The sequence below is a fragment of the Carassius auratus genome, unplaced genomic scaffold, assembly GCF_003368295.1.
Source record: "Carassius auratus strain Wakin unplaced genomic scaffold, ASM336829v1 scaf_tig00015857, whole genome shotgun sequence".
Lineage (NCBI taxonomy): Eukaryota > Metazoa > Chordata > Actinopteri > Cypriniformes > Cyprinidae > Carassius > Carassius auratus.
Window position 1 is genome coordinate 13,641 of NW_020524625.1, and position 17,175 is coordinate 30,815.

Here is a 17,175-nt window from a genome sequence, read left to right on the forward strand (position 1 = left end):
CCTTCAGACTTTTCCACAGTAATGCCGAGTCGTTGGAAGTGAACTGAGTCCTTATTTTTCCAGAATAATTCCTCTTTGCCACTTTGATCCCCTCTTCCAGTGTGTGTATTCAGCCCATCCATAGAGGACACTGTCCCCCTTCATGTAAGCATCCTCTTTGGCCTGACGGAGCTGTCTGAGTTTTGCAGTGAACCATGGTTTGTCATTGTTGTAATTTAGTTGAGTCTTGGTAGGAATACACATATCCTCACAGAAACTGATATAAGATGTTACAGTCTCTGTGAGTTCATCCAGATCGGTGGCAGCAGCTTCAAAACACTCCAATCAGTGAGGTCAAAAGAAGATTGTAAATCCTGCTCTGCTTCATTAGTCCATCTTTTTACAGTCCTTGATACAGGTTACAGCTCATGTTATTTTTATTATTACTACCATGTAAATGATCAATTTCTCTATTGTCTTAATACAGAGAAAGAGCCAGCCTGTTCAAGATCCTAAATCCAGTCTCTCTATTAATATATACTGTAAGTTGCTTCCTGTCTCACTGCTGTGAATTTAGCTTTATTGCATGGCAAAAAACAACAACAACCATGTCTTGCCAAAGCACTGACAGAAACCATTGATGAACACTCCAACACTCCACCAACAGAAGGCGAGTCACTGATGTGAGCAGTGTTGTGAGTACTCTAATTACTTTTTTCCTGAAATTTGTAACTTAACGCGTTAGTTTCGTGCGTAAGTAATCAGTAACTTCGTTATTTTTAAAAAAAAGTAGTCCGTTATTTTAAGGAAAGGAAAATCCCGACTGCAGCCTGCTTTTTGTCAGACAGTAGGCCTAGGTCTACTGTGCCACCTGCGGATGTATCAGCGGAGCCGAAGCTCTGTGATCGTAAAGTCAATGGCTGTGATACGTCTGTGCCCTGCGCCTGACCCTGTGTGTGTGTGTGGTTTTTTTTTTTTTCGAACTCCCGGCAAGATAGCAGAGAGGACAGCGTTTGGTTTATGGAAGTACGCACATCATTTTCAATTTGTCAACGAAAAAGAAATCGACTGTCAGACAAACGTTTCGAAAATCTGCTTCTGCTACGTTTTAATCACTACTTTGAAGAGTAAATGTAAGAGGACTGTGTTACAGCGAATTTAGGCTTGTGACTGTGAGTGACACTTTAATAATAATTAGTTCGCCTATTAAGCGATTTGTCATTTGCCTGTGTGGCAGTGAAGGATTTAATTCGGTTTGTTATCATTTTTGTTTGACAGGCAGCTGTTAATTTCTGTTAGATCGTTGGCTGGCTGGTTGTTCATCATTTCTAAATGGATTTAAATCTGCAAGTCTGTTTAAGGTTGTGTTTACAAGTAAGCATAATTGTACTTTGATAACTGCATTATGTAAAGTTAAAGAAAAATCAGGAGTTATCTTGTGGTGCTCATAATATACAGTAGCCTAGGCTACCCGGGCTGGGTAGGTGCGAATTTTGATTAATAATATGTTCTGTGATAATAAATAAATAAAACGCCATGTGGAATAGCCGATTGCTGACTGTCTTTCCTGTTATTGTTATCCTGCAGTGTTAATTTAGTCGGATGAATGACGTTATTCATTGTCGGGAGTCACGACTTCTAGGTGCATTTAAAGGGGCCGGGGGCTGTGTCTGTCATGTGTGAGCCGCTGCAAACGGCTTTTAATTTTTGGTAACCCATGAGTACTCTAACGCGTTACTTTTATGAATAGGTAACGCTGTATCGTAACTAATTACTTTTAATTGATGGTAACGTTGTAACTTAACTAACTACTTTCCAAAGTAACTATACCCAACACTGCTTGCGAGGAGGCTTTATATGCACAAATAAGATATGACTGTGAGGGCACATAATACAGCCTTTGGAGTGTGCGAGTATTCCTTAACATACTTAAAGTAGTGCAAATTATATAACAATGACCCGATTAGTCAAGTTCTGTCGACTGTCCCGAATTGCGAGTTTTGTATCGCAGCTTGCAGCAGGTTGCTGTAGTGAAGACAAGATGCGCTGATGAGAAGCTGATTTCGAATGACTGATTTAATCCTATAGTTTGTATGGATTTATTTTATTATTCAAACCTACATGATATGTTGAAAAAATACAGGATTTCTCTCATTATGAGCTTTAAAGCTTCAATAATTATTGAAACCATTCGATATAGCTACACACACTCCCCCGCTAAATTTAGGACATGACTAAATATAACATATAATACAGAGATTTGTAAAACAAAAGTCCTATACTTCTTCTAAACTTTTTTTTTAGGCCTGGAATTTGATGTTTTAAAATTGCATGGCATTTCCATGTTATTCATGGCATTGCAGACCCTAAAAGCATCTGATTCACATTCTTAATCACGTAAACTGGTCCACCAGTGTGATTGCGTGAATGCTCCATTACCTCTCCCTTCTGTAATCACATGCCGGATCCATTACCCAGTTTTGTTCCGGGACCTCGCAATTTACAAATTAAGCACTGGAACAGGGTATCTGCTTGTAAAAAAAAAAAAAAAAAACATTTTATTCTAGCTTCATACACTTTCATGTGTTTCATAAAAAATAAAGAATAACATTTTGAACAAAAAGCTGAAAAAAGACTATGAATTGGATTAAGAATGATAATCAAAATGTAGATGGAGTCGATCAACACCCCAAAGCTTGACTGTAATTATTACCTCTTCATCTGTCATTTTATTCCATAACTTTACAGTTTTGATGCTGTTTCATGTCAGATGATTGTGTTACATGTGTTAGTATCTGGTGTTTTTTTTTTTCTTCTTCACTTGTGTTTTCATGGAAAGTCTGTACAGAAGATGTGTACTAGCGCCCTCTACTGTGTAATAATGAAAACACGGATTCTAGGAGTATAGCTCAAATATATTTAGAATTTTTGTAAGTATAAGTCAAGTATACTTAAATGTCATTTTAATTATATTCATGAGGAGTACATAAAGCACATTTCTAAGAAGTACATAAAAAGTAAACTAAAAGCATACTTTCCTATTTTTATACTAATAGTATACTAATAGTACACTTTAATAAACTTATTTTTTCATGAGGGTAAGCATGCATAAAACAGTATACAATAAAAAAAGACAATATACAAGAAAAGTAACAAAATGCACAATGACCTGAAGTACGGTATATGCGTGTTCATTCAAATAAAGAGTTTCCTATGAATTATGAGTATGTTTTAGAGAGACTTGAGTAAGAGTTGCTCTGCCCACATTTCTCTGTTCAATAAAAGTTGTAACATGGAGTCAGAGACGTTTGGATCCATATGCAGTAGTTTACATAGAGTGGTCAAACAGGCATTTATCCAACAACAGCATCAAGTGTGTAAAGGGATATCCAAAATCAGTAACAGTACCAGGCAGAGGTCAGGACAGGAGGCAGAGAACTAAAGGCGGTTTACACAATCCAAAGTCAGACATGGAAGGAACAAATACTAGGAAAAATGCTCAGAAATGCTAGACGGGGCTAAACAAGACAGTTCAAACACAGTATATATAGGGGAGTGGTAAAGGGGAACACCTGGTGGTGATTAGCCCTATGCATGGGATTATGGGAAATGGAGTTGGGAATGGAAATGGACACCAAATACAAGAGTCCTGAGTGGACTCCAGCTGATGATCATGACACTAGTGTCATCAGATGGTTTGTCTTTGGTTGCCATGAAACCAGAGGCCTGTTCTGCCCTTTTGAGGTGTTACTTGCATTTCAGGGGGAAGGGACCATAGACCCTCATAGTTGGCCCTTTGGTTAGATAAATATAGATATAAACAATATATCTAACAAATAGCTTTGTGTATGATTGGTCCAAATGCTGGAGTTACAAATTCAAATTTTGAGACAACACTAATGGCAAGGACTGTTACTGTGAAAGAAACCGAACTGTTCATAAGGTAATTATGAATTAACGAGACAGCAGAAACTTCAAACAACACTTCAATTCATGGGAGGTGCCTTTAGTCTTTATTAGTCTTGATAAACGGTGACTGTGTATAGCATTTTTAGAAGGACACACAGAGAGAAAGGCATTTCTTGTTTGTGAATTAATATGATTTTTTATTGTGAATCTTCTCCATCAAACTCAAAATAATGCAATTTTCATAGATCATGCTCATTATATCAGAATATTTTCCATGGAGGTAATATATGTGAATGATAGATTATCAATATAATTTGTGAAGAATTTTATAAAAACAGCAATTGTTCCAGATTTTGAAATGTAAACTTTTACGTTTTATTTTGCGCTGACAGTGAAATGCTTGTGTACTTGTCATTGCTTTTAAAAAAAAAAATTATATTTCAGTGAATTTGCATCAAGGAACTCCAAAGTCGTTCTAGAGACATGACTCGCACAAACGTCACTTTCTTTACTGAATTCTACCTTCTGAGATTTCCAGGACTGCATCCACAGAATTATGGAGCTGTGGGAACCCTTTTGTTCTTTGTCTACTTGACACTAGCAGGAGGAAATCTCTTTATCATTTCATTTATTGCTCATGAAAGAAGCCTTCAGAAACCCACCCATTTAATCTTCTGTAATCTTGCAGTGTCTGATCTTGCTTTTGGAACTGTCACGCTGCCTAAAGCCATTGCAAAATACTTTTTCAATAGCAGTGAGATACCATTTTAAAGCTGCTTTGTGCAGATGTTTTTTGTTCATTCATTGCTTAGGGTCTATTAACTCTTTCCTAATGCTGTTAATGGCCATTGATCGGTTTGTTGCAGTGTGTAACCCACTGAGATACTGTGTCCTTATTACAAATAAGACTATTTTATTGGCATGTGCATTGATTTGGATCATCTGTATTTCATGGCTGACATTCATTGTTTATCATGCCTTCAATGAGCCCTACTGTGATTCTAATGTAATAACCCAAAATTACTGTGACCACAATTTGATAATTAAACTGTCCTGTGGAGATGTAAGGCACAAAATTTTTGTTTCATTTTCAGGTGCTATGTTTGTTCTTTTAGGCCCTTTGATTTTTATTGTATTTTCATTTATTGCTATTATCAAGTCTTTGTGGACTTGGAGAAGGCATTCGACCGTGTTCCTCGCAACATCCTGTGGAGGGTGCTCCGGGAGTATGGGGTCGGCGGCTCCCTACTTAGGGCTGTTCGGTCGCTGTACGACCGGAGCAAGAGCTTGGTTCGCATTGCCGGCAGTAAGTCAGACCTGTTCCCGGTGCATGTTGGACTCCGGCAGGGCTGCCCTTTGTCACCGGTTCTGTTCATAATTTTTATGGACAGAATTTCTAGGCGCAGCCAAGGGCCGGAGAGTGTCCGGTTTGGGGACCATATGATTTCGTCGCTGCTTTTTGCGGATGATGTTGTCGTGTTGGCCTCCTCAGACCAGGACCTTCAGCGTGCACTGGGACGGTTTGCAGCCGAGTGTGAATCGGCTGGGATGAGAATCAGCACCTCCAAGTCCGAGGCCATGGTTCTCAGTCGGAAAAGGGTGGATTGCCCACTTCAGGTTGGTGGAGAGTTCCTGCCTCAAGTGGAGGAGTTCAGGTATCTTGGGGTCTTGTTCACGAGTGAGGGAAGGATGGAACGTGAGATTGACAGACGGATCGGTGCAGCTTCTGCAGTAATGCGGTCGCTGTACCGGTCTGTCGTGGTGAAGAAGGAGCTGAGCTGTAAGGCAAAGCTCTCGATTTACCGGTCAATCTACGTTCCTACTCTCACCTATGGTCATGAGCTGTGGGTCATGACCGAAAGGACAAGATCCCGGATACAGGCGGCCGAAATGAGCTTTCTCCGTAGGGTGGCTGGGCGCTCCCTTAGAGATAGGGTGAGAAGCTCGGTCACTCGGGAGGAGCTCAGAGTAGAGCCGTTGCTCCTCCACATCGAGAGGAGCCAGCTGAGGTGGCTCGGGCATCTATTTCGGATGCCTCCTGGACGCCTTCCCAGGGAGGTGTTCCAGGCACGTCTCACCGGGAGGAGGCCCCGGGGAAGACCTAGGACACGCTGGAGGGACTATGTCTCCCGGCTGGCCTGGGAACGTCTCGGGGTCCCCCCGGAAGAGCTGGAAGAAGTGGCTAGGGAGAGGGAAGTCTGGGCGTCTTTGCTTAGACTGTTGCCCCCGCGACCCGGCCCCGGATAAGCGGCAGATGATGGATGGATGGATGGATGGATGGCTATTATCAAGTCTGTTTTCAAAATCACAGATGTTCAGGCCCGTTATAAAACATTCTCAACTTGCACTCCTCAACTACTCATCATTTGTCTTTACTATGTGCCCAGATGTGTTGTTTATGTGCATGATATGACAATAGCGATATCACCTGGCATTCGTGTTATGTTAATAATGTGGTACAGTCTTCTCCCACCTGTCGTCAATCCAATGATTTACTGCTTTAGAACCAAAGACATCAAAGATGCATTGAAGAGAAAAATTAGAGATAGGAAAGTGAACATGCAGATATGATGCACTAAATTTTTTTTAAATTGCTTTAATACAATAGAGTCCATTGTTTACACTTTGCCCTGTTTATCTATTTATATAAACTGTAATTCTTGCTTTTCTTAAACATAATGAGAATCAAAGACATGTTTGTGAAATAGTGAATATTTTCCATGGTGTACATTTTTTTTTTCAGTAAATATATTTTATTGCCCTCTTTTTATTTTATTTTATTTTATTTTATTTATTTATTGCATATAAGTTGTAGATAGTACCGGGTAATTCTCACCCCTGCAATTTAATTAATTAATTTTTTAAATGTATTTGTTCATTGGATGCCGGGTGAATATTTCTGGCAGTGTTCTCTCTGATTTGTTACTTTGATTTGAGTGAACTAACATTCATCATCTCTTAGGCGCGTCTGCTATGAGCTTCAAATCTCTTGTCGATCTTGTGAATTTTCGTTCATTCATTCACTTTGCTATTAGGCCGCCTGGAATAAAATGCATCCCAGAAAAAAGCAGTGGACGATTACATCCTTTTTTCAAACACACACTGTAAGTATGTTAGCCTACAGTATGTTGCGATGACTCGAATCACAAGATAAAGTTTTCATGTTACCTACTGTAACGTCAAAAGACATCAGAACCCGTTGTGTGGACCTCGTCACGTCACGCAGGATTGAGTGGGTTGAATGCTCTCCTACCTGTCGCTTTGGATAAAAGCGTCTGCTGAATGAGACGTCACAAATGACTGGTTTCTGCTGTCTTTTGTTGCCTACGTGCTGCTCGCGGAGTAGAATTATACTTTCACAATAAATCAGATTTGTTTTGCACCGATTATCTTAAAATACTTCATCAAATGTTATTCTTTTAATAAATTACTGCTACTTTATGTCCTAACTGGTCTGTAGGAAAGGCATGCTGTGACGTCACTGACAGAGAGAGGTGACAGTTGCTCAACCTCTCCAGAATTTGTACAGGTGAGATTTGTATAAAAATAAATATTAAAAAATCCCGGTTTAACTTATTTAAGGCAGTGTTTTCTTAATTGGAACTGCTTGCCAATATTTTAAGGAATTACACATCAATTTAATTCCAATCACCTTTATTTATATAGTGCTTTTAATAATACAGATTGTGTCAAAGCACTGAACAAGAGTGCAAGAGCAATTTATAATGACAAGCTTAAACACTAAATTTCCAGTTAAAGGCATTTTATTATTGAATGCAGAGACTTCATTTTCTAGGTCAGCTCAGTTTAAATAGGACCTGTGTAATAATCGCTAGAAAAAGATAAAATTTTCTATTTTATGTTCAAACTGTTATATGTATATGTTTTATGTATAAAGGCTGTGTGTTCCAATAGTATTAATCACTGTATTGTAGGCTATTTATGGGTTTCTAAATGTACATCTCATGAAAAACTTGTGAAGTTATTTAACTATGGAAGTGGTAAATGAGTCAATAAATGAGTGATCCCTGACCCCTAATGCTATTTATATCTGTTGTTTTTAGGATGTTTGTGAGGAAGTGTCAGTCATATGTGAGGAAGGGAGGGAAAAAGAGGAAGAGAGAGAGGGAGATGAGGGAAAAAGTGAGGAAGCATGTGAGAACCGAAGAGAAGAGAGAACTGATTTGATAAACAGGGAAGAATATGCAGACCCTGATCAACATTTCTCAGCAACAAAACCAAATCACCTCCATCCCAAATTTATCATAAAGGGTTTTAATTGTAGTAAACCTCTTAAAACACAAATATCTTCCCTTACGAAAAATACATAACAATCATTTACTTCATCTGGTTTCAAGAATCTTCAAGAAAGAAAGCTTTTTAGAGAGAAAAAAAAATTGCTCAACAATTTGTGGCCTGCAAGGAAAGACGAAAAATTCTGTTTGGAAGTTTTGATTAAAAATATCACTTCAATCTTGATAATATAAAAAACTTGTAAATACATTGATAGGTTTTGTTTTGCCAATTGGTATTCTATTTAGAATTTATTATTATGAACATCAGCTTTGGGTCACATCACCATACAGCTGAATATACGCTGCACCCATCTGAATATTTGGGTTGAACTGTTCAGTGTTGTAAAAACAACTTAACCACTGATTTATGGTTGTGTCCTCTTTTGGAAGGCCAAATAAAGTAGTTTCACTTTCACAATGAAACACACACAATCACACCCAGCAGGCTTGAGTGAGGAATGGACGGTATTCTGATAATCTGTTAACGTCAGATTTTGCTACCTCCCCTTAAAACAGATGGTAGCATAATTCAAATGTGAAAATTGCTACTTATCAGATATTTTTTTTCCAGCATGATTTTAATAAGGTGAGAGGCTTTATTAACATGTACACCTTCCCCGGCCCTACATTTTCCATTAAAGTAGGAATACAGTTTTGATAGGTAGCATTATATGTCAGAACACCGATATATTCGATGAAGGAGCAGCCGGTGGAGAAAGTGGAGAAGTGGTTGTACTTGGCCTTGGAAGGATCAAAGGATGCAAATACTGAATTGGGACACAAGTATTGTGTTACTGAGACATAACGCAGAATGTCAAATGATATTCAACCTCTAGATAGGGAGGGAATAATGATCATGTGATGTGAGTGAAGTATATGCAGCCAATCATCTTCATAACAGCAATCTTGAATGTGATATCACAGGAAGATTTCACAGAGGGAGCTCTGGAAACCAGTAATGGCCATCAGATGACATAATTTAGTGGAAAATAAATACCATTAATGATTCTGACTTCTAAATATGATGTAATCATATAAACATAGCTTGACATTCACAAAGAGGCGTACATGTGGAGTCTAAATTTTGGAGAGAAAGACACAATTAGGCCTACCAGTTTTGTGGGGTGTAATGGAAAAGTAATAGTGTATTGATCACTCCCTGATAGTAGTAAAAAGTTATTGAAGTAATAATAATTTTTTAAAGAGTAGTGCATTTTAAATTATATTTTTGACTAATGAGCCCAACACTGGTTGTTACATAGGGTTATGCATATTTGAATTGTCCACTCAGTGGATCTCAGCCATTTCCACCCAAAAAGCCCAATGCATAGACAAGCTTGTAAGCTGTACTGCAGTTGCTAGTGTCACATTATAGACGTAACATTAACTATATCTGTGAGTTACTGAGAACAGAAAGAGCAACTCTGAGGCCTGTTTGCAGACTAGTGAAATAAAAAATGATATCAAAACTAAAGCAGTGGCCAGATCATTAACTTCAGCATAGTATTACATCATTGTTGTCTGAAATCTCTCAAGAGAAGAATCAGAAGATATATTTGGATACAATGACGCAAATGTCCAATGATCTTTGTAACAAGAAAACAAGGACAAGCAATTACAGCTGAGTAATATTCAAAGCAGCTCACAGGTGTTTAGTCCTTTAGACCTAGATAGTCATTGTGTGCTCTCGCTCTAAAACTTCATGTATACAGGTTTGTGATTGAAATATTATTCAGAAACTTTATAAAAAAGGTATACTTGCAGCATTTGAAAATAGTTGATAGAAAAGTAAGATGACAATTTTGTGAATTCCCTAAATTTAGTTTGTCTTGATGGTGATTTCTATTTTCAAATCATCAAGCACAAAACTGCCATGAGTTTTTTAAATGCAAGTTTTGCCCAGAATATGTCTATTGTTCGTCCAGAATATTTTTTCATCACTGGACTTGAAGGTATACCATACAGGAATTATTACTATATATTTTTGTGTGTCACATATTTTATTGCTGTTATTGGGAACTCTGCAGTCCTCCTCATTATTGCTCTGGAACGAAGTTTGCACAGTCCAAAATACATTAGTGTGTTTAACTTGGCCTTGGCTGACCTTGGTGAAACTAATGCATGGATTAATTCCTAACACAATGAAGATTTTTTTTTTTTTCACAGTACATGTCCTACAATGCTTGGTTGGCTAACATGTTTTTTTGTGAACCTCTTTGTTACCCTGCAAAGTGCCACTCTTGTTGTTCTGGCATTTGATCGCTATATTGCAATTTGTTTGCCATTAAGGTATCATGCCATAGTGAATAATACTTTCATGTCTTTAGTGTTTGTAATAATATGGGCATTTAATACTTCTCTGGTGGCCCTGGCAGCGTCTTTGATGACACAACTTTCATTCTGTAAATCTAATGTGGTAGAGAGTTATTATTGTATGTGGCGAGTGGGGCGGGGCCGAGAGGCGTGGGAACGAGGAGTGAGGCCAGGTGTAGTGATTGGAGATGAGCTGCACCTGCGCCCCATGGTGCACCGCTGGTATCGAGTCCCACGTAGGAGATGGAAGGATATAAAACTGGAGCGACGACCGTGAAGGACGAGAGAGGACCAGGCCTGGGACATTATTTTATGTGTTTGCTTTTTATTTATGCGCACCAGTCGTCCGTGAGGGGCTGGTGCGCCGTTTTGTATTTATTTTTGAATTATTAAAGTGTTTTGATTGTGCGCCGGTTCCCGCCTCCTTCTTCCCGATGAGTATGGAGATTTTATCGTTACATTGTGATTATGGAGCAGTGTTGGGGATGGCATGGAACGACAACAGCATTAATATGTTCTTAACAAACCTCATCGTATTTTTGTTCCTTGTATCACCATTGTTCATTATAGTCCTGTCATATATGGGCATTGTTTTTGCCTTAAGTAAAATTACAACTTGGGAAGCACGTTTAAAAGCACTAAAGACGTGCGTGTCTCACCTTTTGCTGGTCGTCTCTTTCTTTCTTCCTGTCATATGCATTTTTATTGCTTCATTAGTTACTTCTCTCACCACCAATGCCAGAGTCATCAGTGGATCTCTTTCATTGTCTCTTCCACCAGTGTTAAATCCCATTATTTATGTTTTAAATACAGCTGAAATCAGAGTCTTAATTCAAAAACTGCTTAAAAACAGAATTTCGCCAATTAGAAAGAACTTTTTTAAAACGACGTTAATGATTGTTTGTGTTCTTCATTATTCTGAATTAAATTACCTATTTGAAAAATGAAATATATTTTTTCATAAATGTTTTAAGATTCATTATGTGGAAATTAAATGTGTAGAAATAGTTAAATTCACTCTGCTACACCCGAACATGTGGGCGTTTGAGACGTGATGTGTGTTGGGGAAAAGCAGCAATATGCAGTTTGTACTGTGTTCTTAATTACGGACCCCAAGACAAAACAACAAAATGCACTGTAAATTGTACAAGCTATTTTTAATTTTTTCTGAGCGGTATGTATTACACTGAAATGTTTCTTGTAACCCTAAGGTTTCATCCACCCAAATGCTGTTAAATATCATTCATGTTCATATCATGTTTATATCATTCATATAATACAAACCAAGGATCCATTTTCTCGAGTATGTCTGAGATCTGCTCATAAGGTTCTTTTTATTGTCTCTCAGTTGCTATGTCTCAACTTTTTGTTATTTCTGTATTTAATGTACAATAAAGAATAAAAACTAAACATGGATTAAGATGCAAGCTTAAGGTAATTCTGTTTATTGATAAAGAATAAATAATATAAATAAATATACACATATAAAATCTTAATTTCTTAATTTTTGTTATTATCTTATTTATTTAGGGACTACCTCTCTAAAATTAGCACTGCAAAATATCAGGCCCCCTTTAAGCCTCTGGGCCCTATGCACTTTTACCCTGGTCTCTGGTCTCAACCCCTTCTGATTAGAAATCTAACAATCCAATCAATACATGCACGTGGCATCACTATAGCAGAAAGCCAGCTTAGAAGCTGGAAAAGTCAAAGGAAACTGTAGCGTTACTCTATTCAGGCATAGCAAAACTTGCACGCACATACAGTATAGCTGCATGGATGGAGAGTGAACTAACTCCAGGGAATTGCTAAAAGTAACCTAATATAAGTGTGATCTATTACTACACACATCATAAACCTGTCCTTTTAGGCAAGTACCTGATATGGCTGTCATAAAATGTTTATTGAATTTAAATATTAAGGAAGAGGATTAGGGTTGAGCAATAATAAAAATAAAACTTTGAGATTAAAGTCATTACAATGCAAGATTAAACTTGCTGAATTTTATTTAAAAAATACTGAATTAAAATAATATATACTCTAAATATACTAATATACTATACTGAAAAGAAACTCATTAAAAACTCTTTCTGTTTCTGTTTCTGTTTCTAGAAAAAAAATATTACATTTTGCAAAAACATTCTAAATAAATTGTTGAGAATATAGTCATTATGTTTCCAGAATAAAAAAAAGTCAAACCAAAATGCTGAGAAAAACACACTTGTGTCATGCTAAATTTATCTAATTGGAAAATGGTAGTAATCAGCAGTGGCTTAGGTCAGAGAGTAATGCTCATATGATGTGATCAATAAGGGTTCGAGTCCACTTTTGGCTGAACTTGCTCTTCTTACCATTCTCATTGCATATTACATCGTAAAAACTGGAAATGAATTGCCTAACAAGTGTTTAATAATAATGTTTTAAATATGTAGGTTTGGAGGTGGTAGGCTGTTGTCAAAGTCATGGACTTGTAGATGTGTTTTTGTTCCCACGTGTTCTATGACTTAGTTTCCTGTCTTTATGTGATTATACACTTTTCTTCTATACCTTTGCCTTTATTGAGTGGGTGCTGGTGTGCTGTGAATTGCCGCTGACAGTGGACATCACGGATGACAACACCAGCCCAACTTCTAAACCACAGCCCAACCAATCTCCACCCCAATGTGTGGAGTTACAGCCAGAACCCACCACAGACGGACAGCCAGCAACTGCTGTGACTGACGAGCCATCGCTGAAAGGAGTGACAGAGCTGTGGATCACGTGACGTATGATCAGGTGCATGAGCCGGCAACGAAGTCTGCTGCTGAAAGTATCACAGTAGAGCCTGAATGTGTGGAGGGAAGCACTGTCGTATCAATGAGGGTGAGCTGAGGCTGGACTTGGAAAAGGACTTGGTAGACTTTTATTCTGTCTTCCGTCATCATCTGCCTGTCCTGTTATGGCCATAAAAAACAATTATTGAACTCCCTGTCTGTCCTGAACTGTCAGCCTGTCTTGAATTACCAGTCTGTCCTGTTATGACAATGGAGGTCCGTCAACCCAGCGACACCACCATGACTTCTAGCTCCCTTATCTCCACCGTGGCCCATCAGTCCACCAGCTCCACTGGGCTCCCTCATCTCTCCTGCTCCACAGCGGCCTTCCGGATCCCCGTCTCCACCTTGGTCACCAGAGCCATCTGCTCCTCCTTGGCTCGACGGCTCTCTGGCTCCACCTCGGCTCCACCACTACCTGCTCAGCTGCCGCCGGTTGCCCCCCCTGGAGTTGTCAGTCCTTACTCCAGCATTGCTCCTACCTCCGTCTGCTCCACCATGGCTGCAGCCTGGGTCCCACCTGGCTCCTCTTGCTCCAAGTCCCTCATGTCTCCATCTTGGCTCCTCCATCCATGGTCTCCACTCTGAACTCCGTTCTTCATCCTCCTCTTAGGGATCCATCATCTGCTTCCACCTGTATTGTCAGCCTGCCTTTCTACCATCCCATTGCCATCCCTTGTCACCCCTCTCCTTTGTGCCCTCCTAAGACCCCCTCCGTACCACCCTTTGTTTTGTGTTTTGCGAGGTTGTGGCATCCGGTAGGGGGGCAATGTTACAGGCATGGATTTGCAGTTGTGTTTTTGTTCCCACGTGTTCTCTGTCCTAGTTTTCCTTCTGTATCTGATTATGTCATTTGGTTCAGGTGTGACTTGTAATTACCATCATTTGCTCCACTACTTATGGCTGATTTATACTTCTGCGTCGGACCTATGCCATAGCTACAGCATAGCCTGAAGTGCACCGCTCCAAACACTGGGCTGTGTGACTTCCCCCAACTGTGCTAAATTATTAAATGATTGAACAATCTGTGGTATAATTGACCTAGAGACTTCCAAATAATTCCAGGGGAGATTTGAACAAATCATTTTCAGGGAGATTTATTCAAATAAGTGTTAGAACTGTGAGAAATATAAGAAACGCACTGTCATGAGGCCTACGGTTAATTAGTTTCTTTCATTATCCTGTTTTCAAACGATAAGTTCTTACCTCTAAGCGTGATCTACAGATTACACAAACACATGCAACTCAAGATAAAAAATAAATAAAAATAAAATAAAAAAAGCTAAAAAGTTTAATACACAGAATACCAGGTGTCTACCTATTGTCGTTATATTTTATAGTTTTAACAAAACATTATTTCAATCTGTATACATTTTTAATCAAGCATTTTTATAATTGAATCAAACGTGTTGCCAAGCTCATAAACAAAAAGAAAACAATATATACAGTATATACTTTTTTAGTTATACAGAAATTGTCCAGAAATGTTATACTTCACACTTAATATTTTGTTAATTGCTTTTAATTGATTATATTTTGAATAAAACATCTGCAAAGATTTGTAAAAGCCACCTTTGTCATTAAAATAACATTCAATCTCAGTGTATTAAAAGCAGTAGAAAATATGTTAGTTCATCTCTTTGGTCACTAGTTAGTAGCCTATAAGAAACGCAAGAAGTATATGGTCTGAGTGTCACCGACCAACCACAAAATTCCCCGCCTTATTAAGAGGGAAAAAATGTGCCTTAAATATCTTCGACTTTGACATAATTTTTGGAGAGCGTAAAAAGACATACAGTGTATTGTAAGTAAATCATTTTACTGGTATAGAGATCAAATCAGATGCTTTTCCAGTTCACTCGAAAAGTTGATTAGATTATAATGTGATTAATTCTTCTTCCTTATTGTGTAAAACAAAGAAGTTAAAATCCTGTTATGATTCTGTGATCCAAATGTTGTAATATTAATGTAATATTGTAAAATGTTGTACACTGTTCTAATTTTTCAAATTTTTCATTTAGCCATCAGATCATCATGTCATCAGGAAACATCAGCTTTGTTAAGGACTTTTTTATCGTTGGTTTTCCTGGGCTTCAGCCAGGATACTATGGTGCAGTGGCTGCTCTGCTGCTTTTTGCCTATGTGTGTATCTTAGTGGGGAATGGAATATTTATAGCACTTTTTACTCTAGAAAAACGCCTTCATAAACCTATGTATATAATCATCTTAAACCTGGTTGTAAGTGACTTATTATTCAGCACCACTACCTTACCAAAGATTATTTCTAGATACTGGTTCCAAGATGGTAGTATTTTCATTCACTGGTTGCTTCATTCAGATGTATTTTGTGCACTATTTTGGTTCAGTCAGTTCTGTTATCCTGGCAATAATGGCTTTGACAGGTACGTAGCCATATGTAATCCCTAAGATATCCTAATATAGTCACAAAGTTGAACATTTCTGTCTTTGTCTGGCTGCATGGGTGCTAACAAACACATGCCCTTTAATGATGGCAATAAGGGCTTACCCTCTGCCTTACTGTTCAGGAAACACAATTATACACTGTTACTGTGATCACATTTCTATCACATCACTTGCATGCATTAACAGGGCACTGTACGGAGTTCCAGCCTTTGCATTTGCTATGGTTGTGTTACTCGGTCCCCTGGCCTTCATAATTTTCTCTTACTGTGGCCATCATTGTGGCAGTTTTGCATATACGAGCACTCAAGGAAGGCTGAAGTCATTCTCCACCTGCAGTCCTCAGCCTCAGTCATAATTGCTCTATATTTTCTACCCAGGTGTTTTATTTATTTGTCTAAGCATCATTGGTATCCAACTTCAGGCACTGATTTGCGATTAGTCATTATTATGATGTATAGTCTGTTCCACCCATGATCAACCCCCTCATTTACTGTTTGAGGACAAAAGACGTGAAGGAAACCTTACTCAAAAAGATAAAAGTTTCAATGAATCCCCTATTTATTCCAACAAAGGTGAAATGTATCCACTGTATGTGTGTAAATTCAGTATAGCAGTCATACATTAGAAGAAACAACAAAAACAAAATAGTATTAGATGTAACATACTAAATTAGTATAGTAACTGTGAGAAGACATACGATTTAATCAGTTTTAGCCACAAAAGTTTATTTTTGTAATTTTTAAACAATTACAAACTTGCTATATTTCACCTAAACTATATTTCAAAAAACAAAGAAAGAAAAAAACTATTAAATATGATTAAAACAATATTGTATATGAAACATCTGTTCCCAGCGGAAACAACCTTTATAAGACAAGTCAATAGCTGTACTAAACTGATGTGTTATTTTGTGTTAATGTGATGTTAAGAAACTACATGGTAATTTTTGTCACTGTAATTTATGCCATTGTCTTTACAATTTACAAGTCAGATATCAACAAACTGAGACTGTTACTGTGATCATGTCTTCATCACACACTGGCATGCACTGACAGATCACTATATAGTATTCCAGGCTTAATTCTTACTGCTCCATCCTTCATACAGATTTTAGGTACCCAAGGAAGGGTGAAGAATTTCTCCACTTACAGTAAGGGCTTCTAGGCCAACATAAACACACCTGAAGCAGCTAATCAAGGTCATCAGGATCAGTAGAAACCTTTGTGTGGCTAGATGTAAACTGTTCAACCAAGTCACTCTCCAGGAGCCACTTTACACACCATTAGGGTCCCAAAGATGTAAATATCCATAATACAGAGAAATTATAACCATACTCGTATTGGTCACAATAGAATGATTCCTTAATGGCAATCAAATTGCAATGAAGTGATCTTATGCAAGTTCAACAAGAGATGACACTTTTGAATAGAACTGAAACAAAA

The 17,175-nt window shown here is 38.1% G+C and overlaps 3 pseudogenes; all 3 read left to right on the forward strand.

Moving 5' to 3' along the window:
* Window positions 1–3,957: 3,957 nt before the first annotated feature.
* Window positions 3,958–8,076, forward strand: LOC113074944 (olfactory receptor 52B4-like; annotated as a pseudogene).
* Window positions 8,077–10,056: 1,980 nt separating this feature from the next.
* Window positions 10,057–13,260, forward strand: LOC113074945 (olfactory receptor 52E4-like; annotated as a pseudogene).
* Window positions 13,261–15,343: 2,083 nt separating this feature from the next.
* LOC113074946 (olfactory receptor 2AT4-like) lies at window positions 15,344–16,272 on the forward strand (annotated as a pseudogene).
* The last annotated feature ends 903 nt before the right edge of the window (window positions 16,273–17,175 follow it).